This window comes from Heloderma suspectum, chromosome 1 (assembly GCF_057233095.1).
Source record: "Heloderma suspectum isolate Gila_16-S chromosome 1, 16-S_ref, whole genome shotgun sequence".
In the NCBI taxonomy this organism is placed as follows: Eukaryota; Metazoa; Chordata; class Lepidosauria; order Squamata; family Helodermatidae; genus Heloderma; species Heloderma suspectum.
Genome location: NC_139458.1, coordinates 119,914,449 through 119,930,244, shown reverse-complemented (window position 1 = coordinate 119,930,244; position 15,796 = coordinate 119,914,449). Strand labels below are relative to the sequence as shown.

At 43.4% G+C, this 15,796-nt stretch overlaps 1 protein-coding gene across 1 annotated transcript in view; it reads left to right on the top strand.

Moving 5' to 3' along the window:
• The first annotated feature begins 4,713 nt into the window (after positions 1 to 4,713).
• Positions 4,714 to 15,796, top strand: part of PIK3C2A (phosphatidylinositol-4-phosphate 3-kinase catalytic subunit type 2 alpha) — a 78,115-nt gene continuing 67,032 nt past the window's right edge. The window contains exon 1 of the mRNA XM_084855030.1: positions 4,714 to 4,817. The gene's annotated coding sequence lies outside the window, so the exon portion shown is untranslated. The remainder of the gene's footprint in view (positions 4,818 to 15,796) is intronic.

The following is a 15,796-nucleotide window of genomic DNA, read 5'->3' as shown; positions in this document are numbered from 1 at the left end:
TCTGGGCACCACACTTTAAGAAGGATGCAGACAAACTGGGGAGGGTTCAGAGGAGGGCAACAAAGATGGTCAGGAAACAAAACAAAGCCCTGTGAAGAGAGACTGAAAGAATTGGGCATGTTTAGCCTGGAGAAGAGAAGACTGAGGGGAGATAGGACAGCGCTCTTCAAGTACTTGAAAGGTTGTCACAGAGAGGAAAGCCAGGATCTCTTCTCGATCATCCCAGAATGCAGGACACAGAATAATGGGCTCAAGTTACAGGAAGCCAGATTCCGGCTGAACATCAGGAGAAACTTCCTGACTGTTAGAGCAATACGACAATGGAACCAATTACCTAGGGAGATGGTGGGCTCTCCCACACTGGAGGCATTCAAGATGAGGCTGGACAGCCATCTGTCAGGGATGCTCTGACTTGGATTCCAATACCCAAGACAAATGGCTGGCTTACATCAGTGTAACTTTATCATTTAGTAAAAGTAGTTAAATTATAACTTTCGCATTATATGGTGACTAGAAAATAAATGTTTTTTGTTTTAAGTTTTGCCAGTCAGTCATGGGAGACAAAATTGGACCTGAGGCTATTAACAGGCAGATTTGTTCAAAAACTGTATAGACAAATTCAATTGACAATCTATTTTTTTCCTTCCGCTTTTTCCTCTAAATAATTATCACTGAGAGTCTTTGAAGTATTCCTACCATTTATATTAAACTTACACTATATAATAGTGGCATCTATAGTCATTTGCCTACAGCAACTGAAAATATAAAATGCACTTTTGAATCAGTATGTCACTACCATTCTTTTTACCAGTGTCACTTTATTTGTCTTTCTTTGTTTTATTTCTCCTTGGGTACAATCAGTGCTTTCTTTCCCACAGCATATGATAAAAGTTCAGTGTTCCTGCAAGTGCATTCCAGCTCACATTTTTGTTGTGCAAGTTTCCAGTAATTCACAACATTCTTACTTAGATCTAATGATAGGAAGCGGAAGTGATGATTAATAGCTTACTCTCCCACTCTTACTTGATATGGATATGACATTTTAACATGACACTATAGAAACCTGTTTTTGGTACAAGTTAATTTGTCCATTAATCATTTAACCAGTGCCAACTAAACAAAGATTTCTGGGTTGTGTTTCAAGAAAACTGTGTTAGTTTAGAAACAGAATGATTATTGTGTGATCCAAGCTCAACAATCAGATCTGTAAAGGCAGTATCCTACTATTTCCCCCAATGATATAGTTCTCTTTGCTTGTGTGATAACACCAAAATAGATTATTTCCCGGCCCGCATGGAATATGGATTGATGGTTCAGGAACAAATGATCATCATGTCGTCCTTTCTGCTGTGGGTGACATCCTCAGCCTGGTCCCAACATGGTGATCGTAGACACTGCCACAAACAGCACGTCAAGAACAAAAGTCACGTTGTCTGGGAACTGAGCATGAAATCCAACCCCTCTCAGTCACCCCATTGCTGTTTGCCACCACCCATTAAAGGAAGCAGCCAGTGAGATTAGGAGTGGGAGGGGTTTTTGATTCCTGTGGAAAGCGACTAATGTTTAGGCTGTACCTTTTAAGTAAATTCCCATACCAGAGTTACCACTCCACTTCAGGCCAAAATGTTTAAGTTCTAGTTAGAAGTGATTAATCACTGTTCTAATATTTTGGAGATGAAGGAAATTCTTGAATTATGCTGGCTGCCATGGGATGAGTACTGGCAAGCCTTTAGTTGTCACTGTTGTTGTTTTGGTCCTTTTCCTGGTGGGAATCCTACACCTTTAAGCAACTGTGTGACAAACAGAAATAAAAGATGAGGCTTTTCCAAGCATGGAGATGAATGTTACCTGTTGAATTTCTGACTGTCACACAGCTGTTAAAAGGTACTGTCACCCTGACAGAACAAAAGGGTGATGCTCCCACAGACCTTTCTAATAAGAGTCATCTGAGAAGTTTGCCTCATACATGCTCACTGACCCATGTGGCAGGAGGATGTGAGAAGGGGGCATTGTTCAGGTGACATCACACCCCAGTCAGTATTCAGAAACTTCCTAGGGCAATTAAAGTACATGCACAGAGAATGACGCAACAACTTAAGGTGGCGTGTGAGACGGGTTGTAAACATTTTTCTCTCTTGTGTGTCTTTAAGAGCCATGTGACAAGATAAAATTCAGCCTTCTACAGAAAGGGCAAAAAATCACTGGCTGGATTTCTGCTTGTCACACAGCTATTAAAGACAGGAATTTGGGTGGGTGAGGGGGAGAGAGAAGTAGGCAATCCCATGTGAGAGAAATCCATGTGATGAAGAATTCTATATAACTTGAAAGCTTGTTTCTAACTTTTAAAAATCCGAATTGGTCTGCAACTCAGCACCAAACGACATACTAGATTAAGTAAATTTTATTTTGAAGGAAATGTGGAAACCAAATGGTTAACAGTATATCTTCCCTTCCCCTGTCAAAAGCTGGAAACAAGGAGGAGAGAAGGACACCCCACCACCACCAATAAGCCCCATGGAACACTTCTGAGTTCTGCTGTTGAGGGGTGTGTGACAGGGAGAACATGTAAGCAAAAAAAAAAGGCAGCATCATCTGCTCCTACCTCTCTCTTGCTTACCCTCTTTGGGCACCCTGACAGGGAGGGTTGGGCCAGTAATGCTGCCCAGAGAGAGTGCAAGCAGGTACCTGTGCCCTACTTGTCTCTCTCTCTGGTCAGTGCAGCACAGAGGGCTAGTCATGAAAGAAATATCCACTGTGTCTCTTTACACATTCACCTCTCCTCTCCCTCTAGGTCAGGGGTGTTGAACCTCTTTCAGTCAGAGGCCCTAATTCCATTTTGGAGAAGCTTTCAGGTCTAGGTGATATGGAAATAGGGATTGAGCCCACAGAGATCAATTCCATACACACAAACACACACACCACACTGTATTGCCCAATGAGAAAGGGTGAGTGAGCCAGAGGATCAAGTGGCTGTTTCTTCAAGGAGAAGCCACCTCTTCTGTTTGATCAATTGTCCCCTCTGAATGGTACTGCTGGGCCCAGTCCTTCCTGCTGCACTGCCCAAAGAGAGAGGGAGTGCAAGTGAATGAGCAGGTAGAGCCTTCCAGAGGGAGAGGGCAAGTGAGCTATCAAAGGCAGTGGCAACCATCCCTTGCCCAATTCTTGCTCACAAGAGAAAGGCTGAGTGATTGTGTGGAGGCAGCAGCTGCTCCAAGAACTACCCAGTTGCTCTTTTTCACTGGTCAGCATGGTGGGGAGGACTGGGTGGGTTGTGCTACCTAGAATGTGCAAGCAACAGCCTTTGCTTGCCTGCTCTCACAGGTTGCATGGGTTGCACCATAAAAGAGTGGTCATGGAAGAAGCAGCCCCCTCATCTCACTCGTGTTCTCCCTCTGAGTAGTGTGGGGACAGAGATTGAGTCAAATAAACCCAATCCTCTCCACCATGCTGCCAATGGGAGAGGATGCATAAGGAGTTCTCCTTGCAGGAGCAACCACTACCTCCACACCAGGGCCATGGTGCTCTACATCTGGTAGAGCAGCAAATGCCACCCCCCCACACACACACAACAATGTACTTAGTACCCTAGACCACCCAAGCTACTTTGGCACCTGAGATTAAAAAAAAATCCCAGAAGCACCTATCCCATTCTTTGGCAATTAAAAATTGTTGTTGTTGTTCAGTCGTGTCCGACTCTTCATGACCCCATGGACCATAGCACGCCAGGCCTTCCTGTCCTGCGCTCTCTCCCGGAGTGTGCTCAAGTCCATATTCATTGCATCCGTGATGCTATCTAGCCAGCTCATCCTCTGCCATCCCCTTCTCCTTTTGCCTTCAGTCTTTCCCAGCATCAGGGTCTTTTCCAGAGTTTTCTCTTCGCATTAGGTGGCCAAAATATTTGAGCTTCAGCTCTAGTATCTGTCCTTCTAAGGAGCACTCAGGGTTGATTTCCTTTAGGATGGACTGATTTGACCTCCTTGCAGTCCCGGGGACTCGTAAGAGTCTTCTCCAGCACCACAGTTCGAAAGCATCGATTCTTCGGCACTCAGCCTTCCTTATAGTCCAGCTCTCACAGCCATACGTTGCTACTGGGAAAACCATAGCTTTGATTAGACGGACCTTTGTCGGCAAGGTGATGCCTCTGCTTCTTACTATGCTGTCTAGGTTTGCCATAGCTTTCCTCCCAAGGAGCAAGAAGGAACTGCCCTTACATGTCACTAAAAATCAGCTGCCTGAGATGGCTGCCTCCCTCTGCCTAAGGGTTAGGGCCAGACCTGCCTGGATGTCCTAAGGCAGGCTGACATAATTAGGGACACCCAGTCCTCACTGTCGAGAGAAAGCAAGGCTGAGCAACTGTGTTTGTGTGGAATTACTTTCTCCGCCTTTTTTCCCTCTTCGCAGCGAGGGCTGGTTTCTCATGACCAGTCCCAGTCAAGTCAACTTGCTGCTGGGAGACATCCTCAACAACCACCACCTCAGAGGAACAACCGCCCCCCTTCCCGGCGCTCAACCCGCCCTCCTGCTCCGCCTACTCTCTTCCCTCTCGGTCTGCCTCTCCTTGCTAAAGGCCGGAAGTGCACACAGGCGGCAGCAACAGCCAGCCCACCGCGGAGAGCGAAAGAGGCGGGGAAGAAGGAGGAGGAGGAGGAGGAGGAGGAGGAGGTGGAGGAGGAGACGGGGGGGGGGTGGAGGAGGAGACGGGGGGGGGGTGGCGGCTTCGAGCTTGCCTGCAACTTTCTCCGCGGGGAGGACGACGGAAAATGGCTGCAGCAGTGGCGGCGGCGGCGGCTGGTACTTCGGGATGGAGGCGCGCTGAGGTGAGGGAAAAGGGCGCGCGGGACGGGGCTTGTGTTCTCGACTACGAGGGTCAGCCGGTACGTGTGTAAGAGAGAAACCCGTGAGGCGTCCCTCGCCGCCGAAAGGGGACTTGGCTGGCGGGGAGCTTCCTCTGACGGCTTGCATCCCAGCGTCAGCTTGGCTCCGCTTTGCGGTCGCCTGTTCTGCTTTCCCGTCGCTGAGGCCTCGCTTCCTCTCTGGTTCCCAGCGCCTCGTCCCTTGCTCGCAAAATACATATCGTCTCCTTCGGTTTGCCTGTTTTCTTTCTCTTCCCGCTCCTTCCCTCCCTCCTCCGTTTGCTTGGGACCTTTTCACTAAGCCCCACAGCCTCTGTAGGGGAAGGAATGAATGAGGGGGCTGTGCTGCTTGGTTTGCAGCCCTGAGGGCGCGAAGGCCAACCAATTAAGGTGGCGCCAAGGAGAAGCTGCCTGATTATGGCTCCAGTTCTGGGAAGGAGACAGTTGAGTAGATAAGGAGACGTCCTACTAGCTGTGTTGTCGGAAATAGGGCAGTAGGGGACTGGTATCTCTCTCTCCCTCCCTCCCCATTCTTCGGCCTTGCGTAGCAGGAATTTTTGACACACAAAAGGCTGGGTCGTCCAGCTAATCGCATGATATCGAAAGATAGAAAGTAGTTCCACGGCTGAATTTCTCAGGCAGATTTCCACCGCTTTGGTTTGTATGGGGCCTAAAAATTATGAGTTCAGCATCCTTAGGCAAGTTAACATGGAGACACATACTCACGGGGATCACCTATACACAAGCACGTTTGACAGTAGTTGTGAATGCTGCTGGCATGTCATTGACGTTTATGTGATCAAGCGTCATACCAGTAATTTGCCATGGTAATAACTGCTGTGGCAGGTAGGATAATGCTTTTATGGCCGAAGGCCCTTGGGTACCACAGATGGTAAAGGAACAGCTCTTGTGGAAAGTGTTTATCCAGCCAGCAAGATTATCACCAGTGTTATTCCATGGGTGACATTAATGTTAAAACAAAAACACATAACTCTATAATGTTTCCATGAGCCTTTACAGGAATTGCAGTAGAATTCCTCACCTCTTCTTTTCTTCCACTAGTGGAAATTGTTTTTGTGGACACAAGCTATATGGGACCATATTTGTTACTTATAAGAGCCAAAAAGTTAAATGGCAAGTATCTCAGTTTACTTGGATGGTTGAACAGCTTAACTGATTTTACTTGTTGGTATTTGACTCTCATGGCTTTATATGTTTGTTTATATATATATATTTGCATTTTTAAAATTTTGATGCTTATTTCATTTCATTTATTATATTTCTATACCGCCTCATAGCCGAAGCTGTCTGGGTGGTTCACAAAAATTAAAAACCATTGAAATACAGTATATAAAATATAAAAAACAAGGCACATAATGGCATAAAATACACAACACACACAACAACAAAGCTTTCTCCTTTAGACTGCTTTTCAGATATGTAGTCACTTTGTAATATGAGACAGCTTGTAGTTGACCTGACTGGTCCTACTTACTATCCTTTTGATACTGAAGTTGTAGTATACTTTTGATACTGAATATATAAAATGTATGTTTTTATTCTTGTGCCTTTTCTAATACAAATGCGACCAGTTTCTGGAGCGATAGTTTCAAGGCTATAGAATTAAGGAAGATGATGTGGTTGTAAATGGAAGAGGGCAAAATTATTAAGATACAAGTTAAACTGCACTTGCATATGATGCTGACTTTCTGTCTTAAATGTTTCCTTTCAAAGGCCTCATTAGGTAGCCTTATCAAAAGATCTCACCAGATAGTAAAGATGTTGTGCATTAGGGAACAGACATAAGAGAATGGCTTCTGTGTGCAGTTTTATTTGGAGTAACAACTAATAAGAACAGAAGCATGCTTATATGGAAGAATGAAAATATAATCTACAGTTGTTTAGTGGAACATAATGTATTTATGAAATCTCTGTAATCCTATATTCAGAAATCTCTACATTAAAATTCAGTAGTTGCAGACAATGTTGCATTTATGTAGTAAAGAACAGATGCAGAGAAGGAAAAGAAACTTGATCGTTCAATATAACTATAAAACAGAAAATATGTTGCCTCTGCCATCAGTCCAAAACAAACAGGCCATAGTTGAAGTTTTGATTCAGCAGGAATCAAGGCTTATCTATAGATTCACTTCACAGTGCATTCCCTACTTTTTGTCTTTATGCATTTGTATGTTATGCTGGGCATGGAAAAGAGGAAGGGACAAATCCAGATGGAAGCTTTTATACTTGCTTTCAGGGAAAACAGCAGAATTCACATTTTCTCTAGATTTTCTCTGTGGTTTGATACTATATATCCCACATATCTTTGTATTGGATCTTTTTCTCCCAAGGAATTTTGTCTTCTACCCACCACATTCCATTGTTCTCTGTGGCAGGATTTTGTGTCATTATGTATATGTTGCATACGTTCTGCCACTTTGTGTTGTAGAAGTGAAGGTCCAATTCGCGTACTTTGACAAAGTCAACATACAGCACTGGCATGTTGAATCCTTCATTTGAACATGCTGATGTTATATATAACTATATGAACCTGCCTTATACTGAGTGAGATCATTGGTCCATCTAGCTTAGTATTGTCTGGCAGTGGCTCTCTAGTGTTTCAGACAGGGATCCTTTGCAGCCCTACCTGGACATGTCAGGGATTAAACCTGGGAACTTCTGCATGCAAACCTTACGCTCTGCCCCAAGCTATAGCCCCTTGCCATATTTTAATTTATCATTACATTTACACCCCACCTTTCTTCCATTGTCAGTATCTGGATAGATGTTCCACACCATTTAAAAGAGAATAGCTGAACTCCTCTCTTCACTTCATTGATCAACTTAGATGCAGAAACAATAGAAACATTTTAGAAAAAATTATACATGTCCAGGGTAAAAATGAGACTATCCAAAATTCACTAGTTGTAGGCAATACAACCACTACCCAGACTATGTACAAGTTGAGTACAGTTTGGTTAACACATCTATATCAAAACTATTAATCTTCAGATTAATTATCAAGACAAAGATTGTTTAAAAATACATTTATTTCTTTAGCATGATCTGTAGCTACTAAAGAGGAGGAAATTGAGGCTTGGATCCAGCACTGTGCTCCTGCCAGCAGAACAGAAACCGCTGGTGGAAGGGATTTCTCCTCCCTCCCTCTTCCCTTAAAATCTGCTCTGGAGGGCTGGGGGATCATCTGGAGCAGATTTGGGGGGCTGCAGTGGGAAGGAGAGGATGAGGAAGTCCCATCGTCTGAACGGGGATCTACTCATGTGACGTATTTAAGACAGAATATATATCAATCTTTAAGAAAAGGTATTGGCAGAATAAAAATCTGAAAGTTAAGTTAAAGATACTGCATCAAAACGTTACTCAGGGTGTGTTGTCCATACAATATTACAAAGCTAGATTTATTTCCTTAAACTATGGAGTCATGAACTGCAGACAAGAATACATGAAGGTTCCTTAGGGACGTGTTGCATGAGAAGAGCTGAAAGAGAGAAATAACAAAATCTGAAATAACAAGGTTCCTTGGAGACATGTTGCATGAGAAGAGCTGAAAGAGAGAAATAACAAAATCTGAAATAATTTTTTCTTTAGAGCTATATTAAAAGTTTGCAATAACCTTAAATGATCCCTTCACCTCTGCAAGTTGTTTAGGTATTTGTTTCCTACCATAATATTTTATGAAGCCTTATGCACCATATTTGGGGAAAAAGTGGGATAAAAAATTAACTAATAAATAATAAGGAAGGAGTTTTCAAAAGAACAGGGAAATTATTATATACTTAAGGGATTCCCTCCAAGGAAACCTCTATCATTATGAGAGGATATAGACTATCTTTTATACAGTTTTTCTTAGCCATTCATAGAAGAAGTAGATCCACAGAGATTTACATCTATTTGAAGAGCACTGTTCCTATTTAGATAGTCAATTCCAGAAGGTAGTGTTGGTAATAAACTGGACAAGAGCAAATAAACTCAAGCTCAATCCAGATAAGATGGGGGTTCTCTTGGTAAGTGACCTGGTCAGAGAGCTGGGGTTTGACCCTGTTATCAATAGTCACATTCCCACTGATGGCTTAGGCTCATAGTTTGGGGGTGCTGGTGGATCCAACACTGTGAGTGGTGGCACAGTTGGCTTATGCAACATCCAGTGCCTTTTACCGGCTTAGGTTAGTGAACCAGCTATGACCCCCTTCCAAAATCTGTTCTGGAGGATTGGGGATCCGTTCAAAATAGTGTTGGAGGTCTGTAGGGGGGAGGGGAAATGGGAAAAATCACCACCTACACCTTTCTGGACAGAAATAGTCTGATCACCTATATCTGGAAATCTCTAAATTAGTTAGCATATGATGCAGTGGGTAGATTATTAACTGGGGTTAGTTATACTGAACATACTTCGCCATTTGTTAAGAGCTACATTAATTGCAGTTAATATCTGGGCACAATTCATAATACTTACCTATGAAGCTCTAAACAGTTTGGGAGCTGGGTACTTAAAGCTTCGGCTATTGAACGGTGTATGTATGTGTGTGTGTGTGTGTGTGTGTGTATATTAAATTAAATTAAGAACCATGTTCTATACCATGATCCTGCCAAACACTAAATTTGTCATCTGATGCTTTCCTCTGGGTTGCTCCACAGTTTGAAAATAGGTGGGATGTGATTGGAGACAGGGCCTTTTCAATTGCAACTCCTGTTATGGTGCTCTTCCCAGGGAGGCTTGCTTAGCACTAACTGTATTGTGTTTTTGGCACCAGGGAAAGACGTGTTTATTTGCTCAGGCCTTCCAGTATGGAATGTCAGCTGGCTGAAATGGTTTTATCATCTCTGCTATATGTTTATGCAGCATCTTTTTATACTGTTTTGCTTTGTGTTTTGTTTTGCTGTGAACTTGTGTTGGTGTTTCTACTGTTTCCTTGTATGCCACCCTGATCATTTTATTGGTGGGCAACCTAGAAATCTTTTTAATAGACAAATCATAGCAGACCATTAAGCTTAATAGGTTCTGCAGAATGAAGAATTTTTCAAGAATTGAACCACTAACCCAACTTAAACTATAAAATAAATGGGAAAAAATTTAAATGAAGATACATTGTTTGGAACTATAGAACTACCATTTGTACATAACTTTAATATGATCATTGGCTATTGTATCCAGCTGGCTCCTTGTGTAAGTATGATTGGGTTGTAGGTCATTTGTTGGTTGTAGTAAGTAGTATTGTGGTTACAAACTGGGGAAGAAGCACTTGGCAACCCTTACCAGTTGCAGCTCAACAAAACCAGAACATGGTAGAAAGGAATAATTTAAGAGGCCAGTAGCATAGTCCTATGCATGTTTATTCAGAACCACTGTGTTCGATGGGGCTTACTCACTGATCCAAAGGATTGCAAAGGACTGCAAAGGATTATGGCCTTAATTAGGGAGGGCGGCCTCCTAACATTAGGACTAGTACTTTTAATTAGTCTGAAGCTTTTTGAACTCCTGTAACATTGGCATGGCAAGCTGCACCTCTGCTGAAATTTCCCCTATTGTGCAGCTAGGGAGCAATCCTACGGCCACTAGACACTGTTGATTATGAAGAACATTTGTTTAGATTTATATTCAATTTTATCTTATTTATTTGTATTTATTTATTTAAAAGATTTATACTATCTTTCAGAGTTTCCAGAGCAGTTTACAAAAACAAGATAAAATACAAATAAAGAACAGTAATATGTTAAAAGGAAAGAAAGTACATTACAATATGTTTACTCTCTCCCCTATCAGTGATCCTAGAAGGACATGGAAGGGGGAAGAAGGAACCAGGAGAAAAATAGAATTTTAAAATAGTAGTGAAGTACAGTTGTAATTTGAGCCTTCTCATGGTTGCAGAGCTGGAGTCAAAACTGTACCACCCCCATACAAGAATGAGCTGTTAGCAGATTTGTGATAGCCTTCAGGTTTGCAGATACATAAAACATTTTTAGGAAAAAGAACATAAAGCAGGGAGCGGGAGGGGGGGGGAACAACCCATGAGAATTCAGTGGCACAGAATGTTAAGAATGTTACTGTAGTCCTCCTCAGGCATTCGGTGCCCAAGCTGTATAGGAGGGAGGACCAACATTCTAGCTCCACCTCCATCCACCGTTCTCATTGCCCTATACACACAGAAGTCAGCTGTGTGCAGGGGAGAATCTCCTCAGTGTTGTTGTGGGGCTACACTTGTTTTTCATTTGCCTCCCATTGAAAGCAGGTGTTCATGCTTGAAACACAGAATAGTATCCTGAACATGCACATCAACTTTCATTCTGATGTCCCTATTTTCAAGGAATACACTTGCATTGTGTAGAGTGGTGCGTTTCATCTACAGTCTGAAGTGGTACCAGTCCATTTCACCATCTCATTCTGCTACTATCATGAACAACTATACAGTCAGGGACAGAAATATTGGAACAAGGATAACTGTTTTGGCAGTTGGCCTCCGTACACCACGACATTGAAGTTGAAAGAAAACACACCCAGATGGGAGTGAAGTCAGGACTTTCAGCTGTAATTCAAGGGGTTTGACAAAAGCGGGGCACTAACCATTCAGGAAGTACAGCCCGTGGCATACACCCCTCCCCCCATCGTTGGTGGCTCATAAGTAATGGAACGAATGGCTGACAAGCAGCTTCATGGCCAGGTGTGGCCTGTTTCCTGGGTACCCCATGACCAGTCAAGCATATAAAAAGCCTGGAGGTGTTTCTGAATGTTACATTTGCATTTGGTAGTTGTTCGCTGGAACTCCCCAACATGAGGTCCAAAGAGGTGTCCATGTGAGTGAAGGAGGCCATCGTTAGGCTGAGGAAACAACAAAAACCCATCAGAGAGATAGCAAAAACATTGGGAATGGCCAACACAACAGTTTGGAACATCCTGAAAAAGAGGGAATTAACTGGCAAGCTCAGCAACAGCAAAAGGCCTGGCAGACCATGGAAGACAACTAAAGTAGATGACCACAGAATTCTGCTCATGGTGAAGAGGAACCCTTTCACAACATCTAGCCAGGTCAAGAATGCTCTTGAGGGGGTAGGCATGTCATTGTCAACATCTACAGTCAAGAGACGGCTTTATGAATGTAAATACAGAGGCTTCACAACAAGGTGCAAACCACTGGTAACGCTCAAGAACCAAAAGGCCAAATTAGCTTTTGGCAGCAAACACCTAAAAAAGCCTGCCCAGTTCTGGAATAAGAGTCTTTGGACTGATGAAACCAAGATTAACTTGTACCAGAATGATTGGAAGAGAAAAATATGGAGAAGGATAGGAACAGCTCATGATCCAAAGCATACCACATCATCTGAAAAAAAATGGTGGAGGCAGTGTTATGGCATGGGCATGTATGGCTGCCAATGGAACCGGGTCACTGGTGTTTATTGATGACCTGACTGCTGATAAGAGCAGCAGGATGAATTCTGAAGTGTATAGGGCTATACTTTCTGCTCAGATTCAGCTGAATGCTGCCAAACTGATAGGACGCCGCTTCATGTTGCAGATGGATAATGACCCAAAACATACACAAAAGCTACCCAAGAGTTTCTCCAGGCAAAGAAGTGGGATGTTCTTCGATGGCCAAGTCAGTCACCTGATCTCAACCCAATAGAGCTTTTCACTTACTGAAGACAAGACTGAAGGCAGAAGGACCCACAAACAAGCAGCAGCTGAAGGCAGCTGCAGTAAAGGCCTGGCAAAGCATCCCGAGGGAAGAAACTCTGCATTTGGTCGTGTCCATGGGTTCCAGACTTCAGGCAGCCATTGACTGCAAAGGATTTTCATCCAGGTATTGAAGGCGATCCTTAAGTTTGAAATGATGTTGGTTTGTTCCATTACTTATGAGCCACCAACGATGGAGGTATGTGTATGCCACTGGCTGTCCTTCCTGAATGGTTAGTGCCCCTCTTTTGTCAAACCCCTTGAATGACAGCTGAAAGTCCTGACTTCACTCCCATCTGGGTGTGTTTCCTTTCAACTTCAGTGTGGTGGTGTACGGAGGCCAACTGCCAAAACAGTTATCCTTGTCCCAATATTTCTGGCCCTGACTGTATATAACAAAATTGTGTTGTTGGTTTTTTACTATATTTTTAAAGCAGGGTTGGCCAGTTAGTAGACTGCCTCCATACTAGGGATGTGAGAGAATTCCACCATGGACCTTGGTGAGGCTGAATGCCAGTGTGTTCAGCCCCCCGCAATCCGTGGCGGAACGAAGCCCCTGCCCCCCCCCTGCGAAATGGGCCTGGAACGGAGCACCTACCTGCTGCCGTCCGCGCTGCATTGCGAATGGCGTACACGTGTGCGGCCGCCATTTACTTCTTCCATATAGCCGTGATAGGCTACGTAAGTATTTACGTAGCCCATCACGGCTAATGCAGGGACGCTATTTGCATCCCTGCAGAAGCCGTGATAGGCTACATAAGTATTTACATAGCCTATCACGGGCAAAAATAAGGGAACGCAAATGGCGGCGGCTACGGCGGCCACCATTTGCATTCCCCTTTTTTTTGCCACGTGATAGGCTACGTAAATATTTACGTAGCCTATTATGACAAAAGAGAGGGGCGCAAATGGCGTAGTGGCCGCCATTTGCGTTCCCTTTTTCTTTTTTTGCTGTGATAGGCTACGTAAATATTTAGGTAGCCTATCACGGCAAAAATACAGGGACGCAAATGGTGGCGGCTACGGCAGCCGCCATTTGCGTCCCTGTGCAGGCTGCCCAGCGGCTGGATGTCTGGCTGTGGGCGGCCCCGGCTGGCAGCTCTGTGGAATCTCCGCGGAGCCAGCCGGAGAGAATTTCGGGGGGAGGGACGGAGCGCCTCCCCACCACCGCGAATGTCACCCTTCGAAAAGGTAAGTGACTTTCGTACATCCCTACTCCATACTGACATTTTTTAGCCCCCACTATCCTGGTCCTGTGCCAGGAAGAGATTTAAGGTGCAAGGACCACTTTTCATCAGGAGGGAGGGCTGAAAGGTAAGAAGCAGAACCACACTTTGCCGGCACAATCTGGCACAGGGAGAGCTGTGCACTGTGTCCTAACTGCAAGTATACCTCTGCTGGAAAATGTGAGGCCATCCCAGAGGTCTCTCTGATAATGTAGACGCCTCTGGGTTACTTATTTCTCAAGGAGTAAGGAACCTGCAAGTTGTTTTTTTTTAAGTATGGCTCTCTCCCAGACCCGTTTCACATCTTGCAGTGCTCTTCTCCCCATCAACTTCTTGAACCTGGAACAGGGACAGATTCTCCCCCAGTCAAGCTGTTGGAAGGCGAAACAATGATGCATAAATTAAGCAATAAAGCCAACTGCATTCTGTATAATCTTTGTATATCATCCCCCCCTTTTTTTTTTAGTTTTGGCTTGTCATGGGTTGTATCTAAGGGTGTCCCTTTGCTGACGAAAGACCATTTGATCAAATGGAGGCTTCCGTCAATGAGGTGATTTTTCCAATTTCCCCTCCCCCCTGCAGACCTCCAGCACTGTTTTGAAGGGATCTCCAGTCCTTTGGAACAGATTTTGGAGGGGGGTTCTGACAAAAAATGATTTAGCATAGAGTTCTATTTGATGCAACCGTGTGTTTATTTTGTTCCTTCCTATTATTTCCAGAGAGGATTCTGTCAACCTCTGCTACTGTATATTTGGAAGGCAGTTTGAGGTAGACATTGGGAAGAGGGTATGTGGGGCGGGGGAGAAATGATAAGAGGGCATGGGCTATATACACAAGAATAACCTTGTCATTGGTTTGCACTTTGTATGTGATTGACAACCTTAATAACTAACCCGTATGATCTCATGTGATGGTGATCTCTATGTACTGAATTTTGGGTGGTTTGATTACTACAACTATTATTTTTTAATTTATTTATAATTATTTTAGACTGCCTTTAAGAGTCAAACCTTACTAAGTGGACTATTAATAACCAGGCCTTTCTACCTGAGTGAATATCAGTTTACATGTTTTGTTTACATGTTTATTCAGTAAAATAATCAGTTAGCAGCTGTTTGATATAACCTATTTCTATCACAACTTAACTTTTTTGTCACTAAGGGAATAATCCTATGCAGATTTAGACAGAAAAAGGTCCTACAACTCCCAGCATTCCTAGCCAACATGGCTTGCTGAAGGATGCTGGGAGTTGCAGGACGTTATTCTGTCTAAATCTGCATAGGATTGTGCCTTAAATTGCTTAGATGGATATTGAATGCTAGTAAGTAACATGAGCAGATGGCAGGATTATCCATACTTTTAGGTAATTGGATTTCTTTTCATCAAAGACTCTTCAAATGTTTCAAGATAAGAAATTGATTCGGATTTCATTCCCCCCCCCCCGTTTATTTGTGGGAAGACTTTTAAGGAGATTAATTTTCCGTGTTGATTGCTGTTCAATAAAAGCCATATTTATTGTATTATTTACTAATGATTATTTGCTAAAAAGCCATTAAGGTAGTGTACAGCAGTTTAAGACAATAAAGCTTTAAAACACTTGAAATATTGTGCTGATGTTTTAATAGTTAAAGGCACCAAGAATAATTTGCTTAAAATAATCTCTCTCTCTCTCTTTCACTCACTCACTTTGGAATGCTAGGGGAACTCAGCAGTCTTGATGGCATGAAGAAATGCCATACTTATTTTGTAGTCTTCTGTGCTACAACTGCTTCCTTTAATGAAACATGGACACAACCCTACTCCAGAGAAGCATTTATGATCACCACCCATCTGGCCAGCCCTCTCCTGGCAGCTTTTATTAGCCAGAATGGACATGGGTCCAACAACCAGGTAGTTGGCCTCACCCTTCAAAGCAACTTGTCCATACCCTCAGGCTGATGGTAGGTAATTCTGCACCTTTACACCAGTCATAATTAGAGATCAAACGCACACAATATAGAGATGCTGTGAAATTACCTACTCCTACTTTT